A 22,021-nucleotide genomic window follows, 5' to 3' on the forward strand; every position below is an offset into this window, starting at 1 on the left:
TCTGACTTCTTGGCTCTAGGGAAACCATTTGGTATAAAAAAGAAGAAGACAGGGTTAGTTAAATGAGACATCCTAGAAAACCGTCCTTTAAGACAGACTCATGAATCCCTCCGTTGTACTGCGCTGGTCTCATGGGCACCTTGAATCCTCCTTGTGAGATCAGGAGCAAGAATTCAAGACTGATGTGAGCAACAAAACTCAATTTTACTTCAGTTCAGTCTTGTACCAAACTACAGCCAACTTTTCATTCAAAGAAAAAAGACAAAGAACACAAAAGTGATGATGTTTTTAGATGGGTTTGTGGCATATATTTATACCAAGTGGGTTATATTAAAGTATGTTGACTAAGGAAACATCTTGGCATTTTATAATACTCTCAATAGCTAGAATAATGAGTAACAAGATCTAATCTCCTGACAGAAGAAAATGATAAGATATATATAAAATGTCAGCATCCTATACTGAAAGACTGTGATGGTAACAGAAATCTTATTCTAATAGGTGAAGTGCTAGACTTGGAAACTGAAGATGACTCCCCCACAGCGATAGACAGGAGAATGATTTTACGAAATTCAGGCAGAGGCTGGGTACAATTTAATGGGCACATAGATGTCCAAAATTTTTGGCTGCAAGTCTCAGTCCAGATTTTATTTCTTATTTAGTCCCAAGAAAAAGTAGGTTAAAAAAAGGTAGGTTAAAAGTGTTTCATCCTATTGAAGGATTTAGATCTTGAGCCTGTGTCAACATGGAAATTCCCAAGAGATCCTGATATTGAATAATCAAATGAGAAACCTGACTATTGGTCTACAGGGAGCCAATATCTTAGCTAAAAAGTTGACATTAGCTTTCGGATAGAAAGCAATACGCAAAACAAATGAAAGAACAATGATGCCATAGACCAAAAGAATTAACTTTATTCCGGTGTGTAGAACATGGGCTAAGAGGAAGTAAGTATAACTATTCAGAACTACCTGTGTCAACGGTAAGAAAAACCTGAAGTTTTCCATTCATGTGGTATATGTAATGGGAGTGGGGGTCAAGAGGTATGGATGACTTTTAGGTAGAGATATTATGTCTGTAAGAACAAAGTTTATTCCAGATCCACGCAACTGGGGACTGAAGCTAACAACATATTTCCTGATCTGGGGAAGACTGGCTCATAAAATAGAAAGACAAAGCCTGTTTCTAGATGAGCATCTAAAGGTGTCCAGGCAGGTAGAGCAAGCAAGGAGCAATAGCGCCTTACCAGGCAGTTAAGAAAGAGGAGATATAAAAGATTCCTATGCATAAAGTTTATTCCAGTAAAGAAGTTCTGAAATCCTAGTGGTAATATAATTCATGCCCAGCTCATTAAATCCAAGCAAAGAACATTTTAAATTTCCCCTCAGTGATTATTAAAGGAGTATAGAGCAAGTATGATCATTTTTGAACTTTGCTACTAAACAAAGGTATGGCAGGTACTCTTCAGTTAGGACTTTCTCAACAAAGACATGAGTAGAGACACTTTATTTTCACTCATGTATTTGTTCCAGACACTTATTAAGTCAGAAGCACCTATAGTGTTCTCAGACTTATGGGAACTCCCCAAAGCTGGAAATGAACTTAAGGGCATGTATTTCAAGATGGTTTGTTAGAGTGAGATATTGCCAAGTTCATCCCATGTAGAACATAGCTATATGCTTGCTTTTATTGTTTGTTTTGTTCCTGTTCCACACCAGCCCCATACCAGCTGGTCCAGAATGCAGTGAGGAGATTGCAGAATATGGGGCAGAGGACATGGGCCTCCACAGCTCCAATGCCAGAGGTGTCCACAGGCACTGATATTTCTCTCTTCTCTTTCCAGGATGTACCCTGGTTACCGTATCCCCATTCTCTATTTCATAATCTCACTTAAATGTCTCATGTCTCTCCTTTCAAATCAATTCTTATATTGCAAACAATGCTGGGAATCATATCTACTCTTTCAGCTGCTCCCTAAGTCAGCTTTGGACTTTGGACAGTCTGATATTCTCCACCGGAAGCAGGCAGTTGCCCTCACTGCCCTTCAGCCCTAAGAGCCTCTGTTGGACCCTTGTTTCCAGCTGCTGTACTAAAGGTAACGTAGAAGATACTGAAAACTCAGCCCCCTCTGTTTCATAATTAATATTGACCAGCACAGATATTATAGCATGTTTTTGTAGATTTCAAGTAAGAGAGAGCTATTTGGAAATACTTTTGCTGTTTGAAACCTAGAACCTGACATATCTGTGGAATAATCTTTACTATTTACCTCTTGGCTCTTAGAGTCACCCCAACCCTTGTGCTTTGCCTGTGCAACGGCATTCCAGTTTTGCTTACTGTCTGGCTGGGATGGGGATACTGCCCTGACTGAAACTGAGTCTGATTCTTGGGGAATTTCTCACTCCCTCAGCCTTTGCTAAACCTCCAACTTCTCAAAGGGTTGAACTTTAAACAGAATTTCTAAGGTTTGGCTGAGTGGTTTTCCAGTAGAAAATTCCCCCCAACTCCACCATCTGGCTGCATGCTGTCCCCACCTGCATGTCTCCACTGCATTATCCCTGCCCCCCAGAGAGCCAACACTCTGATGTATGCAGGCCACACTGGAGAACATGTGAGCTCTCCATGGTCCCTTGGGCACTATTCTCTGCTTTCCTTTCCTGTAATGAAGGCAGGTGTTCCAAGCTTATTCAACATCACTTCTGTACTAAAGCCCCTGAGGGAGGACAATTGCTGATGTTATTGAGGAAAACCTAGCAGCAGTTTAGAGCCTTTTTAATAGGGGGGTTCTTTCTTACCTCAATAGACTCCTTAGCCCCAGGGAGCCCTGAACAGAGGGCAGTAGCAAGCAAAGGGGTCAGCTCTTAAATTTCCTTTGTTCCCATTAGCAAACCACCTGCTGAGCTTCAAGAATGACTTCTCACAGAGCTGTTTAACACATGTTTTCTCAAATGGGCCCTAGGAGGGGGTCATGCCATCTAGGAACACACAAGCGTTTTAAAACTTTGTAAGCAACCTGATCTTCTAGGTCTCCTTAATGCAAATCGAAATAAACACAGTGTTTGGTAAGAGTCAACATAGTCACCTCAATTTTTAGAGAATAAAAAATTAAAAGGAGAAAGAACCAGTATCTTTTTTTTGACATGAGTTCTGACATAAGTGTCAATTCAGACATGTATGTTGACAGAGACTATGGGCCTTTTGAAATTAGGCAAATATCAAGGGAAGGAGGAATCTTTATATAAAACAAAATTAATTCTGGTTGACTTTTTGGTGACTTCCAAGTTCCAATTTGCATGTCATGAGTCAGATTTGTGTATCAATTCAGTGTATCATTTTTCTCTTGAGATGGAGAAAATCTGTTATTTGACACTCTTAGTTATCTTGAATAACTGCCATCTTAAATAGTAGTACTATTTGTTAACAGAGAGGCATTTGGTCTTCCTGGCTTCTACCCTTGAGTCTTCATTAAATGATTTCTGTTGTTGTATGAATACAGGTTGAAATATACCAAACTAGTGAAATTATATGACCAGTGGTTGAGTTGTTTGTGAGTTTTAGGTGTGATAGTTACCAGTTTTCAACACTGATAATTTTATCCCACAGAGAAGTATTGACATACAAGATGTTCAAATGAATGAATAAGAACACTCACTGAGAACATGCATAAAATTAGTTATTACTGAGAACAAATTGCCGCACCAGGAAAGAGCATCTGCAATAATTTAAATACTTGCAACATGTTTGCCTTGCTGACAAACACTGAGCGCAGAAGGGTCTTGTTTTCATTTTCCTTAATTTTTATAAATATGTTCATTAACAAGTATCTAGTCTTTTTCATCATACTTATAGAGATGATCATGGTTGATGGTTTGAGAGTGTGTGAAAAGAGAGCATCTTAAATTTATCATGGTATTAATACATGGCATTACACAACAAAAATTCTGAACTAAATGTAACAATGCATAAGTATTTTTATGGATATAGCTTAATAAAAAGTCTTCACAACACTGATGTTACAAAATGATTCCAAGATACATCATGAAAATACAAAACTGAATAAACTATACCCCTGCCATAGCATATAGTAAGAGAGAATTATTTTCAATCAAAGAATACAGTTGTGGGTTTTAACAGACAAATAATTTCAATAATTCTCATCAATATTGGATATAACAAGTATTGCCTCTCTTATTTGGACCATTGAACTGCTATTTATTATAGCCTACTCATGGTTTGGAAGGAATTCACATCCGGCCATTTGTTGGTATCAATTTTGTGGTCAACTGAAGTCCTCCGGATTCTACATATGTACAATTCCAAAGTGTTCTGGATTCCACTGATACGCACGTAACTCTGAACCTAATGTAAGACTGCATCCTGAATCTTATCTTTTTCTATTTGTAGACCGGGACTACCAAGTGGTTGTCCTCACTTCAAAAAATGAATCTCATTGTTGTTACTTTCTTCTCATTTAAAATCTTTTATCATTCCCAAATTTGATGTTATGCTTTCTTTGGCTTCTTCAAAGGCGTCAGCAGAAAAATGTTGAATGTAACAGATATGAAACTAGAAAAATCTATGCAATGATCCTCTAGGGCCCCCCTCTTCATTGAGCTCCATCCATTCGCCTATTATTTCTCTCATTTGCCATATACAACTATGTCTGCAGCTTTGTGCCAGTTATTGTTTTAACGAGATGATTAACACATAATTGTCACCTCAGAGAGCTCCGAAGTTAGTTGGAGAGTGTAACTCTGGGGCAAAATCCCCAGGCAAAATACCTTTGAAACCAAAGTCAGTCAAAGGGAGAAGTAAAGTGGGAGAAACTCGTTTACTGCTTGCTCCTGTGTCTCACAACCCGGCCTGGCTGCAGAAGGAAAGGGGCCCCACCCAGCCTCTCTGGTCCAGATATATTCATGCTCCCCCTTGTAATTTCCTATTTATGTGGAGATGCACTTCTTCTTTCCACCCTTTGTAAACACCTATGATATGGAGATGCACTAAGGCCAGACCAGAGAGTCTGGAAATATTGCAATTTTACCCACAAAGAGAAATGTATGTAAGTTAACAAGAGCACAGAGGATTACTACAAATGCTACAGTTGTAGTGCACACCAAATAAAGAAGGGAACAAAGGTAAGAGAGGTCAGATTTACCAAGGGTCATAGGCATCCGTGATTAGAGGCAAATAGGAGATTCTTGATCTGAGTTTTGAAAGATGAACATAGGAAATAAGGTGGTGTGAGAGGGGCTGAGGTGGATGATGAGCAAGATGTCACAGCCAAAGGGCTCTGAATATGCAAAGTGAGAAAGCATGAATGACTGGAGTTTTCAGGCCTTGGAAGCAGTCTGGTGTGGCTGTGTTGTGGCCTCCAAAAGAGTGTGGAATAGGCAATAGCAGATGGGACTGGGAATAGCAGGTGGGAGTCAAGCTAAAGAGGGTCTGGCTGGCCATGTCAGTCATTTGTACTTCAATCTGTAGGCACCAAAGAAGGGTCAAAGTGTTTCAAGGAGGAGAGCATTGCATGACTGAATCTTGGAGAATGACTCATATTTCATTAGATACGGAGGGAGAAAGAACGATACGAAACATGGATCCAATATTCAGTATCAAACATTCAGATTCAAAAGGCTGCAAAACTGCTCAGTATCCTTTCCCAACATATATTTCCTCAGCTTTCTCATAAGACCAGGAGCAATTCTGTCAAAAACATCTTGAAATTTAAGTTTTTCAATACGTATGGCATGTTCTTGACCCACTTTGTTTTAATGCCAATCAAAATGGAAACACTGTTTGTGGAGTTGTCAAGATTGCTTCTGTTGATCACATTTTATTTTCTCTACACTCACAAAAACAATTATAATAATCCCTACTGTTTATTTTTTACTAATATCAAACACTTTATAGTGTTTATCCAGTATATACAACAATCCCATGAAGAAAACTAAAATCTTGTGGAGTATTTATTTGATGGGCCCATGCGCCTATGAAAATGGACTAAATACAATTACATGAAAAACAGGGATGGCTCTCACAAATATAATGTGGAAAGAAAGACAGCAGACACAAAAGAATTTGCTGTATGATTCCTTTTCTATAAAAAACACAAAACAAAGCTTATCTGTGGTGATATAAAAATAGGGTAGTAAGTATTTTGGGGGTTAGGTTAATTGGGTGCTGATATAGGAATGTGCTTTTAAAGATTCATTGAGCTGTGAACTTTTGATGTGAGAACTTTCGTGGTTTCACAATATACTTCAATAAAATTATTAGAAAATCACTCTCACTAGATTGTGGAGAATGGGTTATTTTGGCAAGTGTGGAATGAAGGAGGCTATTTGGTAAACCATTGCAATCCTGTGGGCAAGAGAGATTGATGGCCAAATCTAGGGACAGAGAAGAGAATGCTGGGAGAAATGCAAATATTTAGGACATAATTTGATGCTAAGGCCAACAAGACTTAATTATGGGTTCTGTTTTAGAGGGTGATGAAAGAAAAGAATTAAGAATGATCAACAGATCTTTACCTGAAAAATCTAGGTGAATGCTGGAGCCATTTGTTGGTTGGGACAGATTGGTAAAAGAATGGGTTTATGGTATATGCGAGGGTTTTGATTTCGGTATGTTAAGTTTGAGGTACCTGAGTGGAAATGTCAAGAAGGCAGTTGACTATAAAGAAGAGATGTGAGGGGAAATGTGAGAATTGCATGATCAAAGAATAAGTCAACCCACGAGACTCAGTGAGATCAACATTGGAAATAAGGAATTTCCAGTAAGGAAAATGTGTGGGGACGGAAGAGGAGGGAACTCAGGACAAGTTTTCTTTTTAGTATAAGAATGTCCTAAATAGTTCATGAGATATGCTTACTAAAAATGTATATTTTTAAAAGCATAACTCAAATTTAAACAGGCATCCTATATTTTTATTTTCTAAATCTAACAATCATGGCCCAGAACCAAGTCCTGAAGGGCACTGACATGTAGGGGCTGAGAAAAATGAGAGTAGGGGGCAAAGGACACTGAACGGGATCCACCACTGAGTTATGTGAAAACCGGAACGTTGTGACATTTCAGAAGCCAAGAGAAACACAAAGAAGGGGACTGAATTTCCAAAACATCACTGATGTTGAGGGCCTGAGACCAGGGCCCAATTGATTTGTTGTTCAATTCATTCAAGTAAGTCTGGACATTTATAATGGAATGTGTTTATTCCATCACTCTCTCTCTTTACCATTTTGGCTAACTTGGACTTGAAAGAAAAGATTAGATTTGTTTGATGGGAAGAAAATAAAGAACTTTCCTATTAACACTAAAGGGAAAAATTCCAGTCCTTTTCCAGTCCAAGCAGTAACAGACTAGACCCTTGAAGGTCTGGTTCAAGGCACAGGCACATAGTGTTTCAGTGTCTGACTGTGGGAAAGTTACTCATCTTTTTGAGGCTCAATTTTCTTTTCTATACAAATTTAATAATATTGTATGTGTGTGCATGTGAGTGACCATATAGAAATTATTTCTGTAAAAGTTTTGATGTTTGGTAACTATTTTTATTAGTGTAGTAATTAAATGCAGAGCATCCTTTTAAATGTTGTGGGTCATTAGGTATATGTTGGTTTCAGCACCTACAGGACAGCAGTCCCTAAAGTGTCAGCTTGTGCTTTGTGGATGTGGATCTTCCTAGACTCAGAGGGCTGTTGAGTACCTTTCATGACCTGAGCTTTTGCATATCAGGGCAGAACATGTGGGCAGTGAGCACAGGAGGAGCTGCCCGCTCCCAGATTCACCCCTGGGTTTCATATGCTAGGGGTTCCCCAGCTCTGACTCTGGCTCTGGCCAATGACTCAAAGTGCATCCTGGGGCAGGTGCTGTGAAGTCCCAAATTAGAAGCGTCTTTGCAGCAGAATGTCAGCTCTGACGCCATCACATCTGGCATCTGAAGCATATGGATCTGTCTTTAATCAACAACACAGCACAATGGCATCTCAGGCATGTGTGGGAGAATTCAGCAATGAGATGACTCGAATCAAGCACTGTAAAAGGCTGCGAGGATTGTCATCTTTAAAACAGCACACCTCCAACTAGCTGGGATGAAAGACCATTTGATGAAATTGTTTACCTAGTCCTTAATTTCCAATCCCATGGTGTATAGCTAGTACCTACTGATACACAAGCGAGTTCCATGCCCTATGCACCATAAGCAAGGCTGCTGGTCATGTGCCAGTCTCCGTGATCACGTCTGCTGGTCGTGATAATGCTAAATTGGTGTGGCAATTTCTATGTTTCTCAATTTCTGTACTTAACTCATTTTGGTCAAATGAGAGTCTGCAACATACTCTAAGTAGCCCTGCAATTAAAAATCAAGCCTCTACTCACCTGTTCGCGAGTCTATTCATTCCCTTTTCCTAAGAGGTTTAGAAATCTTTTAATAGGTGTAAAGGTGCTTTAAAATTTTCAGCCAGGTTGTCTCTCATAGAATTATTTTTTATATAGCCCCTACCACATTTTTTAGTATTTTTTCTTCTCACATGCCTGTCTGCTGTCTAAACTATATACTTCTGGAAAGTAGCCACAGGATTGTAAGCGTAGGTGCACCCCGAGCAACTAGCACTGGCTTGGTAAATAAAAAAGACCTCAATAAGCTCATCTGCATCCTTAATATTAGGACCAGCTATGAAGCTAGCCCCATTCCAGGCGCTAGGAACATGGTGATGAACAAAACTGACAAAACCCCTCCCCCCACGGAACTCTAATTATATTAGAGGAGATAAACAATTAGTGATTTTTTTTTTCAAAGTAAAATTTGCATCTGGTTAGTTGGGGATAATCACTATAGAGAAAAAAAATAAGCAGGAGCAGAGAGTTTTTGAAACTTTGTAAATCTTTTACAGGTGATTGCAAATAGAGGTGGCCCCAAACGCTACCACCTGATTATAGCAGTATCTTCCTGGTCTCCTTTGTCCCCTCCATGAGCACACACAATGGAGTGCTCACTGAATTTGAGTGCTTTCCCAAATCTATTATTTCTCTGTGGAAAATTTTCTCCCTTTTCTACCTAGGAAATGTCAGCTTACCACTTACGACCTAGGTCGAATTTTGTCTCTGAGAACCATCCCTGATTCCACTGCAGGGTGAGGGTTCATTAGTCTCAAGGTGTTCTCAACATAACTGTAACTTAGGCCTGAGTGACTTTTGATTATTTGCCTGTGACAAGCTGTCTTCCAGGGTCTTCAAAGGTTGGAAGTCAAAGGTGTGTCTTTTTTCCCTTCTAAATTCCCAGTGGCCAAGTGGGTCCTGGAGTATCAAGGATGCTTGATGAACATCTGTTGAAACAGAGTCAAAGAAAAATGAGCTGAGGAAAAACTATCTAAGGGATCTAGGAACTTCCTCTTAGTTTTGTGAGTTTTTCAGAAAATAACACAGGTGGAATGTATTAGTTTAAATACTTACATGGAGGTTTCCCTCAATATAATATTACATTTTGGAATATATGACATCAAGATAAGATATACTTTTTAAAAATGATTTCCACATCTGTGATGTTATCTCCCTAAACTTTATATTTAAAGACCCAAGCAATGTTATTCTTTTGAAACACACATGTGTATAACACACACAGAAATGATATTTAGATTCCATGCTGCTGTAAAAGTAACTGCTCCAGATGTTTTCCTATGTGTTCTTTTTTAATTTCTCACATGGACCCAAAGAGGTACTAATACCTAAAATTTTCAAACTGAGGCTGGGAGTTCTCCTCTCTTGGTAGAGATGAAGTGTGAAGAGCTGTCATTTACTGAGCACTTGTTAAGTGTTGAACACTGTGTCGGACATCTCGGTGCTGTATCTCGCTTGGCTTTTCCATGGCCTGATGGAACCCTTGAGGATTAGGGAGGGTGCATGGTTATTGATCAGTAGCACACATTCAGGACTTTGAATCAGGCCCATAGGCCACAAGAACCCAGTGCCTATCCTCTCTACTTCTCTGACTCATGCTGTGTGATACGTGCTAAGCCACTTTTGGAATCAAGGCATTTAATCCAGAGACTGAACTCTCTGTCACACGCCATGGGGTATTTTTTGATGGCTCTTGTGGGCAGCCTGAGCCATCTGCAGACTGGCCACTTCTTGTGCAAAGGTTTGCAAATGTAAGCCTGTATCATTTACCTAGTGCAAATTGATCCTTGTCCAATATATATCAAAAAATGTATTCTTGATGGATGATATTTGTATTAAAAAGTAAGTACATATTCCATAACTCTACAACCTGATACATTTTCCCAAATTGAATATATTGTGTTGTAGAAACTGAGTATCACCCGACCCCAGAAGCTTCCTTGGTTTTCCATCTACTTCCTCTACCCTTGCTAAGCTTCACCCACCTTCTGACTACCAGCAGAATAGAGGCCTTTTGCATGTTTTCCTACTATGTTGATGGAATTATTTTGTAATACTGATCTTATACCAAGGCATCATCATATAGCTGGCCACTCTGAGCATGTCTGCCTACCGAGAAATCCTGGCATAGAGTGCAGGGTAGTCAAAGGTCACCAGATTAAGGCTAGCAGCCTCAGGGTGCTGGGCTATCTGCTGGCAACTTGATAACACGCATGAGAAGCTGCTGGCTTAGTGCACTTCTTCCAAAGTCTTGAGAGTCTCATGTTTTCAGGTGAGCCTGTGAAAAACAACAATCCAGCCCTGACCTTCGGTGCAGTAGGCTGAGCTTGTCAGCGACAGACCCCTTGCCCTTTGCTCCATCAGCCTTAACAGCTGTGTGGGAGCCTCTAAGTTCCTGTATTAATGGACCTTCATGTTTGGAATACAGACTGGGAACCATCTTCCTGACCAAAACTGCATTTCCTTCTCGCACTATCTGAAATTTTCATTCAATAGGATCACAATTTCACCCATTTTCACTTAAGTCCACTAGCGTCCCATTGAGACAGTTGAATATGACAGCGTCTGAGATCAGTCCTAATTCTAACACGACTATATTTATGATGATGAGCTAAACCATGTCCAGAGCAGGAAGTGAACCACACCAGCAAGAAGTAAATGGGGGCCTTGCCTTAAAACTCCCTGTGTTGCCCCACTTCATCCATAAATCACTGGGCAATCTTGAAACATCTTCACGGAGTTCCACATCTTCATGGAGGCCCCCTGTATTCATCTGTGAAAGGCTCATAAGTGTTTGTTATTTACAACAATGGTGAATAATTTCATTGACTGATATTTAATAAATATTGAATAATTGTGTAATCATTCTATTCTTTTCATTCAGTGTTTGGAGGCAGAAAACGTACAGGAGACATTAAAGAAGTATTACATGTAAATGACAAAATAAATACAAATTTGCAATTAATGAAGTATTTTTCAGTTTCCTTAAAACAAGTCGTATGGAAGGTTTTGTCACCCATGAGGTAAGATAGGTAAAGTGTATTATATTTAATCATGATTATGTTCTGTATAATAATATGCAGAATAGATTTCTTTTATTGATTAATGTAATATGCTGACACAGGGGACTAATTTTGATCATCTTGAATTTGTATTACAAAGAACCTTAAGAAGGGAAAATTAGAGACAGCCTAGAAAGCGGTTTTTGGACATCCAGGCTACGTGCATATACAATGCATTTATTATCACCTTTCTTTCGAAACATGGAGCACTCTTCCAGCTTCTGTACGAAGACAGCCGACTTAACAAGGTCACAGAGTATTTACACTTTGACCATAGAGATGAAAAAATTAATAACACAAGGATTTCCATGCCACACAAATCCCTTCCCTCTCTAAAACCACATTTAATGCAAAACATTTAGAAAACAACACACAGGATGATAGAATCAAATGTAAATTCATGTTATTTTGGCACATCATAACTTTTTCCTGAATTCATATTTTTCATGTCATAGATATATTAATACAAATATTCTAGTTTTTTTGTTCACTAGTAAGTTACTCAACTTCCATAAGAACAGGAAATAATTTTAAAAATGGGAAAATAATACCTGCTTTATCAGCCAGAAAAGACCAGTCATACTGTGTAACAAATGGTCCCCAAATCTTAAGTGTTTTATTGCGATGTATTTCTTGCTCATTCCACATGCCCTTCACAGGGAAAGTAGCTATGAAGCTGATAACTGGTGTCTCAGAATCCCTGGCTAATGAAGCAGCTTCTATCCTGAACACTATCAGTCATTTGCCAGAAGGAAAGGAGAATGCAGGGAAACATGACATGGATTCAATGTGAGATGTGTCACTTTCCTTCCTGGTTCACTGGTCAAAACTAATCATAGGTTCTCACCACACTTCAAGTAGGCATGGAAATGCAATACTACTGCATGTCCAGAAGGAAAAAGGGGACAGTAGCATTCAATAGGATGGTACAATTCATTAGTAGCCCTTACAATTGTCCCTTCCACACTACCATCCTCAAAGACTATTGTAAGGATTTGTTGAAATAACTCTGTGAAAAGAATTTACAAATTACAAAAAAGCTGTAGAAATATAAGAGATAGTAATGTTACAATAATTATTGAAAAACTGAAAAGCAGGATATGAGACTCCAGATTAGATGTCATTTACTGAGGACTTGAAATATTTTATGGACTGAAAAAACATTAAGAACAGAGTACCTTATATACTTGTGCTATATATTTATCTTGAGACAAACTTACTTTCCTACCTCATGCACTTACTAGTAACTTGTGTTCATATTCCCATCTCTAAGATTAATTAGGACCTACAACTGTGATAACATTTTCCTATCACTAGTTCCATCATGAAAGCTACATAATGTTAATTATAACAGCTGGCATTTTATCATTTGTTTCACTTTGTAATTTTTACTTTCTAATTGTATACACTTTGTAACACATGTTAATGTGAAGCTCACATGGAAAATGAGGAATAAATAATGAGCAAAGGTTATGGTTTCATAACAGCTGATTTTTCAGAGGTTACAAATGATAGGAGATGCTGAGAAAGTTCAAGTCATTTGAATTTCATGTCTTTAGGTGAATATCAAGTATGCTATTATGACACAGACAAGATGTTACTATACCAAAAACCCCGAATTTTGAAGTGTATTATCCAAAGTCTAAAATATAGAAAGTATAATTTAGAAATCTGTTCTAATCATCTGTAATCTGCTATATTCTCTATGCAAATGAGAGGGGCAGGGAATGGAAAGGAGTGGAAAGGGAAAGAGAGAATAAACACATTCTTTGATATTTTCTAGCTATAATCTGTGCTTTTGTCCAGTCTGTCCATGTTTCATTTCTCTGATGTCTGCTGCTCCTATTAACCACTTTTCAATTTTCTTGAACTAACCTAGCTAGCCTCTTTACTTTTCATTTTTTTCTTTTTATAAATGACCCAAGGTTTTAGGCAGTCTCTATTAGCTTTGCTGTACTTTTGTCATAGTTTTGTGACATGCCCCTCTTTTTGAATCTCTACCTGCCATGTAAAAGTACACAAGTAGTCCACCTCTCATAATTTACTTCATATTACCTGAAATCAACTGATGAATATGTATTAGACACCTAGTCTACTCATACACTGGCTAGTCCCTGAGAAGAATATAAATCCAAACAATCATTCTTTGGTCTTTTGGATAAATCAAGCATATAATATGGGATTAATTATAATAATAAAAGCAGGAGCCATTTTCAAGCACCTACTAGGCATTCTAAATGACATTAAGGAATTTTGCTCTCTGTATTTCAACTAACCTCACAATGACTGATGAGAAAATCATTACCCTTCCTATTTTTTATGTGTAAGGATATCCATGTTTGGATTACTTAAGAAAGTTGCTTAAGTTACTTAATAAAATTTACCTATTATTACATCCCAGGACTGGAGTTTGACTCCAGATTCTCAGTGATGCTCAAGGCTTGAGGACAGACATTCCTGACCTAAGAACAAGACATTCATGCATTATAATTAAACAATGAAGAATTAAAGTATAGTTTAATTAAAAAATACTGGAAGTATTACAACCCAGTTTGTGACTGACAAGCATGTATGAAAACATTGGTTGTCCAAAGAAACCAAAAGAATCAAAATGATCTGGAATTTGCTTTACAGACTTTATTTATGAGGATTTTATTTATCTTACCATGAACAGTTGCATCACTGAGGTGAATCAGAAAAGTATACTGAGACCATTCCAAATTCAGGAAACCTGTTTTTTTCTCTCTTTTTTTAAATCTCACTTATGTGCTGTTCAAACCTGTGCAATTTGCATGTGCTGTCTGAGCTTGTATGTAAACTGAAATATAGGTTAACCTTGCCTTTCACACACAATTGGAGATAATGGATGTGAAAACTGGAAAACTTTGTAAGAATTAATAATTTGATCAATTTGTAGGTGACGCGGACATTACCTGATTTTTCATACTATGTCAATTTTCCCAGAAATAGGAGGGTGGGTTCCACAGTCACCTTCCACTTACATGTCAAGGGTAAGCTTTACATGTAAGTGTGATTAGCAGAATTTTGGGCCCTGGATGATCAGTTGTGTTGTGTACCCCAGTCCTTCCAGAACTTCCTCTGGCATATTGCTGATTCTTAAATTTTGAGTGAATTGATGTAGATTCGTGTAAGTGCCTAGAAAGGTGGAGGTACCATTGGCCAGCTGGCTGGATGACATGGAAAGACTGTTGGGTGGATGACATGGGGGCGTGGCTTACACACAGGAGCTGAGCCCAAGTCCCGTCCTCCCTCCCTTCCTTCCTTACATGTTGATGACTCAGCCTAAAAAGCCATCATGATAGATAAAATGACATATGTGACATGGTCCTTATTTGCTTCAGAAAAATTAAATTCTAGCACAGAAAAATATGTATGCTGAGATATCAAGACAGAAAGTCTTGAGAGAGGTGTAGATAAATGTGAATAAAAATTCAAAAATGTATAGATTTTGTGAAGGAGGGGATGAATCCAGGAAACTTCTGTGAAAAGGTTGTATTACAAGATGGAATATTTCAGAGTTAAGAGTTTGCCGGGAAAGGAAGGGCAAAATCATGTCGGTTCAGATCCATCTGCATTGAAGGAGTATTTATTTGCCTTTCTGCTAGTCAGCGCTTGGAAGGCGGCCTCACCTCACAGCACCAAGGCTCGGTGGGAAGACGCTTACACCTGGGTCCTGTGTAAAACTTTTCATTGATTGCACAAGGTGTGATCTAAAAGTTATTAATCTCTTTAAGCCTCACTAGACTGATCTATAAAATGGGAATTGCAATAATTAGTTTGTAGGAGCACAGTGCCAAGCTCACAGTTCAAATCTAGAGATGTTTGTCTAATGAATGAATGGGCACTGCAAATAAAGTGCAAGAACTGGTGGGGTATATATGCGTTCAGGGGAATTTGATATACTCTGAACTCTTTTCTGGTTCTTTTGATTAGTGTCACCTTTTAAACTTTTGTTGTGCAATAATGGAGTATTTTGACATTTAGGAAAGAGGGCAGGAAAGATAACGTAGAGAAGCAGGTTATACAAAATGGAAACATTGTTACATTGATACAGTACTTGAGAGTTTACCTGAGTGCCTCCTTAAGCCCATTATCTTATGTCAATCTCACACTAATCCTCAATGGGAACTCAATATATAAGAAATGATTAGATAAAGGTTCCACTTTGGGGTTTTATGTCAAAGCACACATTTTCAGAAATAACATGTGTTAACATTTTTAGCAATTGTGTGGATGATTTACTACGCTGATCTAAATGTACCCCTTCCATACATCATCTACAATTTGGCAGGATTTTGTACAGATACTTCAGTGCCCTCCTCATTGTGTGTGTGTGTGCGCGCGCACACGCGCGCGTGTGTATATTTGCATTTACTTTTTAACATTCACATTTTTATTCGCTCTTCACAATTTTGCAAGGTGAAGGGCTTGTGGAGTTAGTAACGTATTAGAATTGCTATTGGTTTGAATTTCGGCCTTTACCAATGAGCGACTGGCACTGCCGGTTTCTGAGCTGCCTCTCTCCTATGGATTGCCGTCACTAAAGCACGCTTGGCTAGCGGAGGAAATTATTTGAACTGTGTTGGAGACTTCAGTCAGTGGTCTGGGAGTCCCACTGCTACTCTCATTCTAAACGGTCTGTCTCAAACACCTTTAGCACATGGAGTTCTTCTCTCTTACCTGATTTCTTCTAATATGGCAGGTACCCACTGAGAATCCTTAGTGTATTCTATTTCCTGCTCACATTCTATATATCACTGCACTGTGACCCCCTCAGGGGTTGTGGAGAGGAGCATTAATCTCTGCTCTGAAGCTAGGTTTAGGCTCTACCTAAGGAAACTTAGAGTTCTCCTATGACAGTGTTCATGTCAGAATCAACTAGGAATCATCTCATATTATTGAGACCCTGATGGTCTCTTTGAGAAAAGAGTTATAGAAAAATCTGAAGAGCTCTGACATGTATCTAGTTGAATGACTAAAAGTAAATAATCAGATCCAATAATAAAAGTATATATTCTTTTTTGGAACATAAAAATGGCTACATGAAATAGTCTTCAAGTGTGTTTTTAAAATCACCATGACATGGATTTATTTTAATGATTTTTTAAAGTTTTGATATTTTCCCTCTTGCATCTGTTAACAATATTATAAATGTTATCTATATACATGTGTATAGATGTGTATGCTTTTATGGGTGTATGTAATGTATAAGGTTCTGAGGAAGAATGGAATTTAAGTGACTCCTAACTTGAAAGTTTGGCTTATTAGTTCACTGGGTATGCATTCTACTGTAATCCAGTGTCATCATCAACTTAGAGAGGATATAAGAACACAAAGTTGTAAGAAAATGAACATCTGCATGGTTAACCAATCTCAAAAAAATTGTAGTACAAGGAAATTACATGTAAATATACTATATATATACTTATATATTAAAATATATTTGAAAATTGTTTCTTGCTTTAATCCTATAGGGAGATTTATATTTACATTAGTATATCAAATGCTCTGAGGTATGCTGTAATAAATAAATTATTTTAGTGTTATTTAATCTCGAGTGGGAATTACTCAAAATTATTTGATCCAGAGCTGTTTTTACATGGACATGAATAATAACATTAGGTTCTAGCAGAAGGGGTATTCTACTATTTTTACTTAAGGAAATGTTGAATTAGACACTTTGTATAAATTTTTCTCATTTGCTCTTATAACATCTCCATGGGTTACTATAAGGGATATCTGTTATTTTATTTTTAATAGGCAAAGCTTTTTTTTTTCTGTCATATCAATATCCCGAATTTCCTTTAGGAAAAAAAAAAATCATTCTTCCCTATTCCCAATGTAACTTTTGAGGCAGACCCTATGTAAATGAATGATCATCTCTTTCATATATTCACTCATTTGTTCATTCAACAAAATGTATGGAATTTTAACCAATATCCCAGGTACTTCTATTGATACTTAAAAAATAACTTCAAACAAATAGACAAAAACATTGCAGTAATAGAATGTACAAACAAATGTATAAGTGAAATATGGAGAAAATAAATGATGAAGAATGCTCTGGAGAAAATATTAAGCAGGGTGGTGGGACATGGTTGCTTTGTTGCCCATAGTAACTGATGGAGAGATAAAAGGATGCTTCCAGAGTCCTCGGCTTCTTGTAGTGTATAAATACCATAGGATTCTTGTGTGTGCTGACATAAGTAGGTTCAAATGATTAAACTGATTCTGAAGTATTCATTCAGTAATTGTTTATTAAGTGGCTGCCGATGCCAAGCACAGTCTAGATATCACAGATACGGTGCTTTATTAAACAAAGATCTCTGACCTCATGGATACACTATCATGCTGACAAAATGTTTGAGAACTAGCTCTTCAAAAAATGAAGGAGAGCCTAATCTGGAGCATTTGTAGATTTTTTTTATCTAAATATTCTGCCATTGGCCATTTTTAAGGTACCCCTGATGTGCAGGTAGATATACACAATCAGCTCCTATATGTATGTATGTAATCTCGAGCCCAACACTGAATGTATCTTATGTCTTATCATATAATTATAAATGTAATAAATGGTAAATTAACACATGCATTAGCAGGTGATAGATGCTGGTAAATAGAAGAAAGTATAGCAGCAGGAGGGGGAATCGGAATGCAGAACCGAGTGCTGCATTAAATGGGCAGGCTGAGATCGACCTCACTTAGAAGGTGATATTTCAGCTTAGATTTTAAGGTTAGAGGCACAGACCGTCAGACGCAGGAGGCAAGAGTCTTTCAGTCATGAGGACCCCTAGAGGAAAAGTTCTAAAATGGGGGCACACTTGGCTTGTGTTGTAGGAGCCCGGATGCCAGCATGCCTGATACAGAAAGAGGGAAGGGAAACATCATAGAGGAGGCAGGGGCTCAGACCGGGGGTCGTCCTACCGACCACTGAGAGGCACTTCAGATTTTAAAGTTTTGAGCACAGCAGTGATGTGCTCTGACTCCTGAAGAATCAATTTAGTTGCTAGGTTGAGCATAACATACGGGGAAGGAAACCAGTTGGGATTCAATCAAATGTCACAGCCCAGGGTGGTAACGGTGAAGGTGGTGATAGGTGCATGTAGAAGGGAGAGCCAGCAGGGATTCCTGAAAGATTGGAGGTATCCTGTGGAGGACAAAAGAGGGAAATGAGGACTCCAAGATGCCGCACAAAGGGAAGGGTGTGGTTGCCGTCAGATGAGATAGAGAAGGCTTTGTGTGGTATAGCAGGTGACGGGGTGGAATCAGGATAGCAAGATTACACATGTTGAGATGTTTTTAGCACCCAAGAGTGGATATTGACTAAGAAGTGGGATGTATGAGTCTGGAGTTTAGGAGAGACGACTAGAATAACATTGGGTCAAAAAGAAATATTTTGTATCTTCTGTGTGTGGATGATTTTTAAAGCCGTGGATCTGGAGAGGATTGCCAAACGAGTAAGTAGGTAGAAAGGAGGACCAGGAGATGTCTGTTAGGGGGCCACAACACTGAGAGATGAGGGCAAACTCGTGGATTCTGCATGAGAGAGTGAGGTAGGATAAAAACCAGAAGAGTGTGATGTCCTGGCAGTCAAGCGAAGAGCACGTGTAGGGAGGAAGGGGGCCAATTGTTTCAAATGGAGCTCAGAGGTCAGGTAACATGAGGTCTAAGAACCCACTGGGGGATCTAGCAACAGGGCAGTTCTTGTTGGTATTTACAGGAATTATTCACGTGGTTGGAGGGTGAGAAGGTTGCTTAATGAGAGATTATAAGGAAAGAATTGATATCTGAGCAGATTTTAGAGTGAGTCTTTGATCTCTGGAAGGAGCTGTGGGGCATTTTGAGGTCCAGTCAGAGGTTGGTCCTACCTATTCAAAGCTGTCCTCAAAGGTGATATGCCCCTGGGGCAGGGCAGCATTATCCAGAGAGCTGGGGACTTTTGAGTTCTTTGGTGACTCCTGCCTTGTGGTAGTAAGACTGGGGAGGGGTGGACTTGTTTAGAGCTTACATGTGAAACTCATTGGCTCTCTTTGACTCCTGCCAAGAAGGATGTAGGTGAGGCGCACCTATTGTGCGGTGGAGACATATAGTTAAGGTAATCAGTATATTTCATTTCTCCCATCCAAGGATTACATAACAAACCAATGAAAGTTAGATTGCCATTTTTGTCCTACCTACTAGAGGGGAAATGCTCTCTTATTACTTGATTTGAGTTGTGGGGTGTGTAGGGGTGATATCTAGTTGGTAGAGTCATGTTATGCTTACCTAGATAGAGCTTGAGGTGAACAGAGGCCATCAAGTGGATCCAGTAAAGAGCCAAGACATGGAAAGAGGCTACACCTTCTTGTCCTCATTGAGACCTGACTCCATCCATACTTTCAGCCTCCCCTAGCTCTGACTCCTTCATTATCCTAAGCGAATACATTCCCTTTTTGGCCTAAGACAGTTCAAGTCAGATTTTCTGTCAAGATTTCTGAGTCAGGTAGGTATTATCATCTACATATTGGTATAGATTGGTGCCCTTAATACAGATGAGAATGGTGAGGCTTATTTTTCGGGAAATGACTAAATATCCAAGCTCACACAACAAATGAATGAAATGAGGAGTATCTCAAGGCCATATCATTTCTCACTTCTACTGGGGGGGAAAGAAGTAGCTACAGAAAAGAGATGAAAGACTAATGTCCTAAGAATCTACAGTTAGAAGGGACTTTCACGGTTATTTTTCTGATCCCCTTATGAGGAAACAGCACCTTGGAGAGGGAACAGCATAACCAGGGTAAGAGGAAGGGGATTTAACCAGCAAGGGCGGAACTGTGCTTAGTTGCTGATTCTGCACCCAGGCTTCAAGCCTCTTTCAACTCTACATGATACTGCTGACAAAACAAACAAATGAAAATAAATAAAGCCAAGAGAATTAGACATTAGAGGTGATGAAAAAAAGAGCAGTGTTTGAACAGCATTTAAAATTAAACTCTTGGAAATTTAATTAGGGCAAAAGGCAAATTGAGGGGGCCTCTGTATCTCCTCTACATTAGTGTTAAGAAAATAGAGAAAATTACTAATGTTTAGGTAAATAGCTGAGGATTGTGTGTGTCATGGGAATTGGGGGTTTTATTAAGAAAGCCAGTGAGGGGTAAATTCAACGTAGCAGTGTTTCCTAAAGAAGAACTGGCACAAAAGGGAGGTCAGTAGAGACGGGAGACTATGGACAACTCTAAGCCTTGGCTAAGGTGTTCATGACAATTTTGGGTGGGAACAGAAGGAACAATAGACAGGTAAGATACAGGAAAGGTTCACTAATAAATGCATACTTTTGAGCTCTGCCATTGCTAGTATTTTGTGGAATGTCCATAATTTACAGAGAACCAGATCATCTAGGCCATACCTCAGAAACTAAATAAACAAGAAAGAAAGAAACAAAGAGGAAAACATGGCTGTCTAATGGAAAGATATAAAACAAGTCATTCGATAGCTTCTCAGTTCACTTTGCTGTGGCTACATAGCAGAGTGTGGACAGTTTATGGTGGGCGGGTCTGAGTTAACAGGAAGAGAATTGCTCAGCTGGTCTGTCCTGGTGATCTCAGGTCCAGCATCCCTGACCAGCCATTCACAAAATTTACCGTTCGGTCCTCATAACTCTCCTGTTGTGGTCAGTTATTCTATCTTCTAGGCAAGCTCCCTTCACTTTGGAAGAGTGTACCCTTGTTTTGGTAGATTGTTCTGGCCCCACTTTAGCCTAATAGCTGCAGAAGAGGTTTCCAATCACAATAGCCTGCTCTGCTAACCATGGGGAGTGGGGAAGTGAGACAAATGGGCCAGAGATGGCCCCTGTGATTCTGCATTATACATGATAGAGGAGTGACTATCTCTTCTTGCAGGGCTGAAGTGAGTGACGGGAAGTTTGCAGCTGTTGGAGGCTCGTCCCGACTCTGCTCCCCAATGTTGAAGAGGCTTGTCTGCCATCAGGGCTATAAAGCCCACATTCAGGGAGAAGCCACAGAGAGAGGGAGGCCATCCTGAAGACGCTCTGATCCCCAACTTGGATTTTCTGCACAGCTAACTTCTTCTGATGCTTGTGACTGGAATATACAAGCTTATAAAATCCATCATTGCCTTAACGTCGGTATTTTGCTTTCTGTTATCTGCAACCAGGAAAGTCCTGTTGGATGCAAGCACCAGAGACTGGGTGTGACCTCTTCCCTACTCAGCTGTGGGAACCAAGGCTCAACATGTTAACCTACCCAAAGTCACTTCTTTTCCTTTTTTGTATATTTATTGGCCCCCACTTGCTCAACCCCTCCATTTTCATTATGAAATCTGTTGAAATGCCATTCTTCAGAGTAGATACCCGTGATTATCCTATTCAAAACAGCACCCTCATTCCCCAGCTCTGCAATTCTCTGTTCATTTACCTTCCTTTATGCTTCTTCAGAAGAGTTACTGCCCTGAATTTAAATAACATTGTCAATCTTTGCTTCTTTATAATTTTTTATTATCTGTTGTTCCCTTCCTACCCCAAAATATGGACTCAGACTTCAGATTGTCTT

Source organism: Manis javanica, chromosome 5, assembly GCF_040802235.1.
Source record: "Manis javanica isolate MJ-LG chromosome 5, MJ_LKY, whole genome shotgun sequence".
Taxonomy (NCBI): Eukaryota; Metazoa; Chordata; class Mammalia; order Pholidota; family Manidae; genus Manis; species Manis javanica.